At 32.3% G+C, this 10259-nt stretch overlaps 1 pseudogene; it reads left to right on the forward strand.

Moving 5' to 3' along the window:
• The first annotated feature begins 850 nt into the window (after positions 1 to 850).
• LOC118607731 lies at positions 851 to 2212 on the forward strand (annotated as a pseudogene).
• Positions 2213 to 10259: the final 8047 nt, after the last annotated feature.

A 10259-nucleotide genomic window follows, 5' to 3' on the forward strand; every position in this document is an offset into this window, starting at 1 on the left:
CCACACATGTACTTACTCACTGAGGAACTCACTTGCTTTGAGCTTCAGTGCTTGAGAAGCAGCTTGAAAAACAAGGGACATATGGGGAGGAACGGAACTGTCTGGTTTCAGGGTGAGGGCTGGAGGGGAAGCTTTCTCCCAGACAAAAGTGCTGGCAGAAGCCGTTATGTTGTTGTTGTTGTTGTTATTGTTGTTGTTGTTGTTGAGTCCTTCTCTCATTCAGCCTACACGTGCAGGTGGGCAACATATCTGAGTCTCAATGGATCTAGCTAACACCATTTACCCTGGTTTGATGATTCCATGAAACTTCACCCCACCTAACTTGTAGGATCACTTAGGCTGCCTCCAGTGGCTTTTCCATGCATCAACCTGTCTTGTTGTATGCTACAAACTTTCCTAAAATCTCTCAATGATTCACAAATCCTATACAAGCAGAATATGGCCTTAGTGAGACCCATACCATTTATTAAGCAGTCCCAAGCCTAGCATTAGCAACAGCCAGACTTGGTTTGCAGTTTAGCTTCTCTCAGTCACCTATAAACCTATCACAAGTGGCAATCATATGCAGATAACTTTGTAGCTAATACCAAGTGGCCTGGGGGAGGGCACAGGCAGCAGCTGACCTTGGCTTGCACCAGAGCCTCTCCCAAGAGGCCCCAGAACCAACATACCTGGTAGCCAGCTTTAGACTACACTAAAACACCAGCCAACATGTTGCACAAATGACACGCACAAAGGGCAGACTTGGTAGGTACCAGAGCCCCGCTAAAGTGAATCCTGTTTCATAGGGACAACCCCTGTAGAACAACTCCTCCACTGTAGTCATGGCCAGTCTTCACAACCAAACGACATGAAGGTAAGTCTCTCCCATTGATTTGCTAACAGCAATGAAGTTTCAACCATAATAGGAGGGCACACACAACTGATACAAGGGACACACCTGGAGCATCTGACTCAGGAGACTGGGGAGACTGTACCACTGGGCCTCACAGGACAACTAGTACTTAAGGCCACTTTACTAAGACCAGGAGACATAGCACCCCTACCTAATACATAGAAACAAAACCAAGAGGCATCCAAAATGAGGAGACAAAGAAATATGTCTCTAATGAAAGAATAGAACAAAGCTCCAGAAAAAGAACTAAACATATTAGAGACAAGCAATCTACGAAATGCAGAGTATAAAACACTGTTTATAAGAATGCTTAATGATCTCAGTTAGAACTTCAACAGAGATAGGAAACATTAAAATGGAGATAGAAAACATTTAATAAAAAGTCAGAAATGAAGAATACATTCGAGGGAATCAACAATAGATTAGATGAGGCAGAGGATCAAATCAGTGATTTGGAAGGTAAGTCTGCTGCAAATTCTGAGACTCTAAATTCAACCATGTCCAGAGAGGCCAGAACCCAGTTCTAGTCAGCTACAATCAGCCACGGATACATTTTACATGAAGGCAAAATTATGCCAAACATTGTTTTTGTTGGGAGAATTGATGACAGGATGGATGAAACCCAAATCAAAAGTTTCTTTGCTAAGTATGGTCCAGTAAAAGAAATGAAGATAATCACAGATTGAACTCGTGTGTCCAAAGGCATTGCATTTTTTTTCCTTTTATAAAGACATAAATGTACAGAAGATAGTAAAATCACAGATAAATTCCATGATAAAAAGCTGAAACTGAGCCCTGCAATCAGGAAACAAAATTTATGTGCTTATCATGTGCAGCCATTTCTTTTGTTTTTTAAACCTCCTCACACGCCACAGTTTCAGAGTGCCTGGAGTTATTTAAATACTGAAATTTATATACAACCTCCAACCATGACGAAGCATATAACTCAGTATGTTCAAGGATATTCTCCTTTTCCAAGTTCACTAGTTCAGGTCATTAGGATACCAGTTGGTTGTGTATAATTATGATATGCCACCACTGTGGCTTGCTGGGGGAAGAAAAAGAAGTTATGTTATATTTACAGCTTATATTTCCAGTTAACTACTACTGTAATATAATTGATTCAAAAGCTGAAATTTTGCCAAGTGAACGTTCAGTTCACAAAGCTACTCCATCCTCTGGAAATGGCCCACAAAAGTAATCTGTAGATCAAAGCATACAGAGATGAGAAGCTCTGTTCTTACTCAAGATCACTACTTCAAGGATAAAAGACTGCATAATTTTAGAAAAAGTCAGGTGGTGCTTAAATCTGTTTGATCCTCTCTACTAACTTTCTTGTCTCATGGAAAATTGCTGATTTTGAATATTAAGAAGATACTGAGAATTTTTTTACTATTATAGAAAGTTAATTCTGAATGTTGATAAATCACATTCAGATTAAACAAGTTGTATTAGATTGCCTAGTTTTATTTTACATTGAAAATTTTTCATTAGATTTTTATTTGGAAACTGATTCTGTGTTGAATATATAGTTGAAAGTAAAAAAGAATAATTGAGACTGAAAAGAATAGCTTTAAAATTTATCTGTAAGGATACTTTTTAAATTGAAATTGACATTTTAAGATTTTAAAATAAAATGTTGATTTTCAAAAAGTTGGTTTAGGAAACCCACTATTTTGAAAGGTCAGAATTTTTATAGAATACAAACATTTCACTTCTCTAGGAAGTACCTGTGAATAACACAATATATGCAATATTTTGCTTTACCTTTATGATTTGTCTAGAAATTTGTGACAAAAGCAAAAATTTTAAAACCATATTTTTAATTTGTGAAACTCAATGTATAGTTAGCTTTACTAAATTCTTCCTTATCTAAACCCAGTAAAACTAATTCTAAACAGTGAGTCTTATATTTATTACTTGGTAGTATTTTATCTTTTATTTAGAAACCACACATAGCTATTATATTTGCTTGGGATGGTAATTAGGATAACTAAAATTCTGTAACTAATTTTTTAAAAGAATCAAGGACAAACTAAACTTTACTAGGTACATTAGCTTCTTAATGTTACCATTCTCTCACTTTTTAAAAAAAAATTCCCTTGAAATACTAAACTTAATAGGTGTATCTTAAATTGTGCAAATATTGATAATAAAAAATGCTGAAGCTTAAAAAAGCTACTTTAAACTTATGAAAGTTTTTGATATGCAGATATATCTGCTTACATTATTTAATGCAGTACCACGATGTTTTCTATGTTTACATGTTAAAATCAATATTAGAAGAAAGTCAATAAAACTGTAACAAAACTGTACATTTTGTGGTTAAAAATGTGATCGAATTAGCATGTCAACAATTAGTGCTTAAATATAAATTAACACACTTAAAATATGTAAAAATAACATATTTTAGAATGTTTTTCTTGCAATCTTGTCTTCATCATAAACATTCAATTAAAGTGAGAAATATAAAGTAAAATGTAAATATCTATTTCCATATTCTAAACTCCACTTCCTAGAGTAAACCATTGCTCATAATTTTATGTGTAACATTATAGTTTTTAGACATAAAAATTATAATTCTTGTAGAAAAAACTCATTTATATTGTTTTATAATTATCTATCATTAATATAATAATATTTATTTGACCTATTTCAATATTAGCTTATTTATTTTAATTGTGTTATAGTTTTCTTTTTTTAATAAAAATATTTGGTTATTTCCAATTTTGTTTTGCTTAAAATAATGTTTAGTGAATATCTTTGTAAATTAATCTTTGCATTATTGTGCACTTCTGCACAAATACTACAAAAAATTTAAACATATTAAAGTTTTCAAATAGTTATCAAGTTGCTCTCCCCTAAGTGCTATCAATTTACTTCCTTACAAATTGCATGTGAAGGATATTTATTCACAGCCTTTTGGCAGTATAAGCTATTATAAATTTATTATAATCTCCCAATTTATATGTAAAAGTTGATATTTCATTGTTATTTTGCATGTTTTAAGCATTAGAAATAGTATATATTTTTAAATTTTTATTGGGTATTTGTGTTTCTTATGTAAATTGCTTGTTGATATATTTTTCTATTTCCAAAACTTAGCTTTTTATTACCAATTCTAATAGCTTTGTATGAGCTATGGATGTTAGCCATGTGTCTGTTATTTATAGAATATTATCTGTGTTTTGATTTTGTATTTTTTACTTTGATTTACTGTTCATAACTCTAAACCTTTAAGGTGTTCTAATGTATCATTTTTTTATTTTATTATTTTTTCTTTATATATATATTTTTAAGTTTAATTGGGATATAATATATTATATTAGTTTTAGGTGTACAATATAGTCATTCAACATTTTTATACCTTACAATGTGATCACTCCACTAATTGTAATAATCATCTGTCACAGTGAGAACTCATCCCTTTGTTCTCTGTTTCTCTGAGGCTGTTTATGTTTTGTTTTATTTTGTTTGCTTGTTACCTTTTTTTTTAGATGTCATATGTAAGTGAAATGATATGGTAATTGTCTTTATCTGACTCATTTTATTTAGTATAATATCCTCTAGGTCCACCCACGTTGTCACAAATAACAAGTTTATTATTCTTTATTGCTGTACAATATTCCATTGTATATATGTACCACCTCTATCGATGGACACTTAGGTTGTTTCCATATCTTGGCTATTATATCTATTTTTTTAAAAATGGTTTCTGAGTGTCGTATCATGCTGATAATGATCTTCCCTCATCTAATATTATGAAAATAAAATCTACCACGTTTTCTACTACTGCTTTTATAATTTCAGTTTTATATTTATATGCTTAATTTATAAATATTTTATTTTATTTGATTATGATTCATAGGTGTGGTAAGTAAAATGGCTCCCTTAAAGATATTTATACCCTAATCCCTGGAATCTATGATTATATTAGGTTATCTGGCAAAAGAGGCTTTACAGCTGTAATTAAGTTTACAAACCTTAGGCTAGGCAGATTATCTGTATTATTTGATAGGCCCAACCCACTAGATAATGCAGATACTTAAAAGATCACTTTAAAAAAGGGAACCTTCTCCAGATAGAATAAGAGAGATGTTGCAATAAGAAAAGTTAGGGAGATTCTAAGTAGGAGAAGGATTTGATGTGCTATTATTGACTGTACTATGTACAGTCCCACATTCAATGAGTAAAAAGAGTTAAGAATGGCCCCCAGTTGATAGCCAGCCAGGCAGAAAAGGAAATATCAGTCTTACAGTTTCAAGGAACTAGATTCTACCACTTAACAAATGAGCTTTGAAGCAGATTGTTCTCAGAGATGCCCAATAAAATACTTGTAAAATGGAGAGCAGTTAACCCAGATATGCTTGCAAAACTTCTGACATACATAAATGTGAGATAATATGTAGATATGATTTTGAGCCACTAAATTTGTGGTATTTTATTATGACAGTAGTAGAAAAATAATGTAGTATGTTTTAATTAAAAAAATATTGCTCTGTGTTTAAGTTCGATTTCCCTCTATTATTTTAATTTTCATGCATTACACATTTTTGATGGAAAAGGCATCTTTAACCAAGACCATCTTTAAGCCAGATGTGACAGCTAAATTTAGAACCAAAATACTGACTTTAATTATGAAATACTAAAGGAATTGTGACTAGAAAGTAATGTTTATATACTATTTTCACTCCTTTATGTTCTTTTGTTACCAGTGCACATAAAATCTTTCACACCTAGTTTCACGGATACTTAGCAGGCAAGTCATGCTCTGACAACAAAACAATGCAACAAAAAAATAGAAAAGCTAACACAAATTAGGACCTGAAGTTTAGAGTAAAACCAGTTCTCTTATTAAAAACAGTAGTGGATCCATATGCATGAATTTAAAATTTTGTAAAATTGGCAACAAAATATTTTGACAAACAATCTAAGAAGATATATTTATAGATACTTGGGATATCATCATGCCATTTTTAGACCAAAAAATGGCTATAGTTTATGTGGATAACTTATACATATAAATTTTTTGTATAAAGCATAATAATATAATAATTTAAATAAAAATTTATAGTCAAATGGAAACAATAATAGCACTAATACATTAAATATCACTTATGAGTTAAAAATCAGATCTTTGAATTTTAAGAAATTCATGCAGTATTTCATTGAGCAAATTTTTTCTTTGAACTTAAAACCATTGAAACTTTATTGCCCTGAAGTGCCAACATTAAATATGTTGAATAGTGTTGTGGAATAAATAGAAGAAATCAGTATTAAATAAATATGTGTAAACCGAGTTATACTTTTATAATACTTGATTTTTTCTAAATTTATTTATTTATTTTTTATGGTGACATTGGTTAACAAAATTTAATGTTTCGGCTGTACACAATAACAGAAAGGCATATATATATATATATATATATATATATATATATATATATTTACATTGTGTATTCACCTCCCATAGTTAGATTTCTTTCTGTCCCAATATATTTGACCCCCTTTACATCATCTACCACACCCCTCCTTCCAAATAACTACACTCTGGTTAACAACTAGTCTATAGTCCATGTCCATGAGTCTCTGTTTTTTTGTCCTGTTCATTTGTTCCTTTTAGATTTATATCCCACACGTGAGAGCTATCATGTGATTTTCAACTTTTTCTGTCTGGCTTATTTCACTTAGCATGATTAACTGGAGGTCCATCCATGTCGTCACAAATGGCATTACCTGATCTCTTATGGCCGAGTTAACATTCCATTGTGTATATGTACCGCAGTTTCTTTAGTCAATCATCTATCATAGAACACGTCAGTTGCTTCTATATCCTGGCCACTGTGAATAATGCTACGATGAACATCGGTGTGCAAATATCTTTTCAGATATGGGTTTTCAAGTCTTTGGTGTAAATACTCAGTAGAGGGATTTCTGGATCATATGATAGATCAATTCTTAGTGTTTTGATGAACCTCCATACTGTTTTCCATCGTGGCTGCACCTATTTGCAGTGTATGAGGGTTCTTTTTTCTCCGCATCCTCTCCAGCATTGGTTATTACTTAAACTGTTGATTATAGCTATTCTAACAGGCGTGAGATGGTATCTCATTGTGGTTTTGATTTGCCTTTCCCTAACAACTAGTGATCTTGAGCATCTTTTTAAATATTTGTTGGCCATTTGTATGTCCTCTAGGGAGAATTGTTTGTTCAGGTTCTCTGCCCATTTTTTGATAGATCGTTTATTTTTTGGTAGTTATTGAGTCATATGAGTTCTTTGTACATTTTGGATATTAGGCCCTTATTGGATATGTTGCTTGCAAATATATTTTCCCATTCAGATGGTTGTCTCTTTACCTCGATGATGGTTTCTTTTGCTGAGCAGAAGCTTTTTAGTTTGACGGAGTCCCATTCATTTAGTTTAGCTTTTACTTCCCTTGCCTTTGAGGTCAAATTCATACAATCATCCTTGAGATTCATTGCTATGTTTTCTTCTAAGCATTTTATTGTTTCAGGTCTTATATTCAGATTTTTAATCCATTTTGAGTTAATTTTGGCATGTGGTGATAGACAACAGTCTAGTTTCATTCTGTTGCAGGTGGCTTTTCAATTTTCCTAGTATCATTGAAGAGATTTTTCTTTCTCCACTGTATGTTTTAGTCATTTTTGTCAAAAATTATTTGCCCATATAAATATGAGTTTACTTCTGGACTCTCGATTCTGTTCCACTGGTCTGTGTGTCTGTTTTGTTGCCAATGAAATGCTGTTTTAATTACTATCGCTTTGTAGTATAATTTGAAGTTGAGCAGAGTGATGCCTCCAGCCTCGTTCTTTCTTTTCAGGATGGCTTTGGCAATTTGTGGGTTTTTTTGCTTCCATAAAAATCTGATGACTTCTTATTCTATTTCTTTAAAAAATGCTGATGGCATTTTGATGAGGATTGCATTAAATCTGTATAATGCTTTAGGTAATAAGGTCATTTTAACTACGTCGATTCTTCCAACCCAAGTACATGGAATATTTTTCCATTTCTTTGTATCTTCTTCGATTTCTTTTAATAGGTCCTTGTAGTTTTTATTTTACAGGTACTTCACATGTTTTGTTAAATTTATTCCTAGGTATTTAATTCTTTTTGTTGCAATTGCAAAACGAATTAATTTTTTTTCTACTTCTTTTTGGGAACACTATGGATTTTTGAATGTTGATTTTTTGTATCCAGAAACTTTACTGTATTTGCTTATTGTTTCTAGTAGTGTTCTTGTGGAGTCTTTAGGGTTTTCTATATAGAGAATTATGCCATCTGAAAATAGTGACAGTTTGACTTCTTCATTTCCTACTCGGATATAGCTTTCCTATTTGGATATACCTTTTATAGTTTTCTCTTGTCTAATTGCACTCACTAGGACCTCCAATGTTATATTTAATAACAGTGGTGATAGTGGACAGCCTTGCCTTGTTTCTGATCTTGGAGGGAAGGTTTTTAGTTTTTCACCATTAAGTATAATGTTGACTGAGTGCTTGTCATATATGGCCTTTATTATATTAAGGTACTTTCCTTCTATACTGATTTCGTTAAGTGTTTTGATCATAAATAGTTGCTGTATTTTGTCAAAGGTTTTTTCTGCATCTATTGATATGGTCATGTGATTCTTATTTTTTAATTTGTTTATGTGGTGTATCACATTAATCAATTTGTATATGTTGAATCATTCCTGTGCATCTGGAATGAAGCCCACTTGATTGCGTTATAAAATATTTTTAGCATGGTGCTGTATTCTGTTCACTAGTATCATATTTAGCATTTTTGCATCTGTGTTCATGAGAGATATTGGTCTGTAGTTTTCTTTTTTTGTGTTATCTTCACCAGGTTTTGGTATCAGGGTAGTATTGGCCTCATAAAATGAGTTGGCAGTATTGCCTCCTCTTCGATTTCTTAGAAGATTTTGAGGAGAACAGGTATTAAATCTTTGAATATTTTGTAGAATTCACTGGTGAAGCCATTTGGTTCTGATAGCTCAGTGTTTCCTTTGTTTCCTTGTCCTTGTGTTTCTGTTTTCTTTAATTTAGTTGGCTTTTGTGGGTTTTCCTTCTGGTTCTTCTTGTTTTATGTTATCTACTTCAGTTCTAAATCTTTGGTGTATGGTTACCATTATGAATATGTAAAGGATAGCTATATATACAGTCATTCATTTTCTTCTGCACATGCCTTGTCTTCATTCCCCTTTGCAGATTTTGATCTTTGGATCCTCCTCTTTTCAGTTATTGTTGTCTCAATTTGTCTGTATGTATGCTTAACGTTCATTAATATCTTGCTATAGCAATTCTTGTCTTATTGTTTAAGTTTATAATGCCCTGTTCTTAGTAAAGGTTTCCTTCCTCTGCCTCTATATGATGGCTAGTCAAATTGTTCATAGTTATGCTTTTTTGTTTGTTTGTTTGTTTGTTTGTTTTGTCATTTTGTTTTAGGTGAGCTTACCGCTTTCAGTTTTCGTAGTGGAGAATTTCATAAATATTTGTATATCTGGAAAGGTCTTTATTTCTCCTTCATATCTAAAGAAGGGCTCCGCTGGATGCATTATTCTAGGCTGGTAGTTTCTTTCACTTAATAGTTTGAATAGTTGATTCCACTCCTTCCTGGCTTTTAAGGTTTGTGCTGATAAGTTCAATGATAATCTAATGGGTTTTTCTTTATAAGTTACCATTTTCTTCTCCCTGGCTGCCCTAAGAATTCTGTTTTTGTTGTTGATTTTTGATGATTTAATACAATGTGTCTTGGTAAAGGCCTTTTTGGGTTGAAATAATTGATTATTCTGTTGACTTCTGGAATTCCATGCTCTAGCTCATTCCTTAGATTTGGGAAATTCTTGTCAACTGTTTGTTTTGAAAGTGCTTTCTAGTCCCTGCTCCTTTTCCTTGCCTTTAAGAATTCCCATTATTCTTATTTTTCCTCTCCTGATGGTATCAGCTAGCTCTTGAATTTCTCTTTTATTATTTTTCATTCTTCAATTTCTCTTTTTCCTTCTGATTTATTTCTAGATTTCTGTCTTCGATATTTCTGATCCTTTCCTCCATTTGATCGACTCTATTTCCCAAGCTTGCTATTTTATTTTTTAACTATTGCAGTGTGTTCTTCATCTCCAGAAGTTCTATTCTGTTCTTTTTGAGGGTTTCAATCTCTTTGCTAAAGAACTCATTCTGTTCATCTAGTTGTTTTTCTTCAATTCCTGAAATGGTTTCTATGACTCGTTTTGGAACTCATCGAGTTTTTTTTCAGAAGTACCATCCTAAACTCTCTGTCATTTAAGTTGCATATTTCTGTTTGTAAGCTTATTTTCTGGAGATTTTCCTATTTCTTTCTGAAATC

This window comes from Rousettus aegyptiacus, unplaced genomic scaffold (assembly GCF_014176215.1).
Source record: "Rousettus aegyptiacus isolate mRouAeg1 unplaced genomic scaffold, mRouAeg1.p scaffold_m13_p_9, whole genome shotgun sequence".
NCBI lineage: Eukaryota > Metazoa > Chordata > Mammalia > Chiroptera > Pteropodidae > Rousettus > Rousettus aegyptiacus.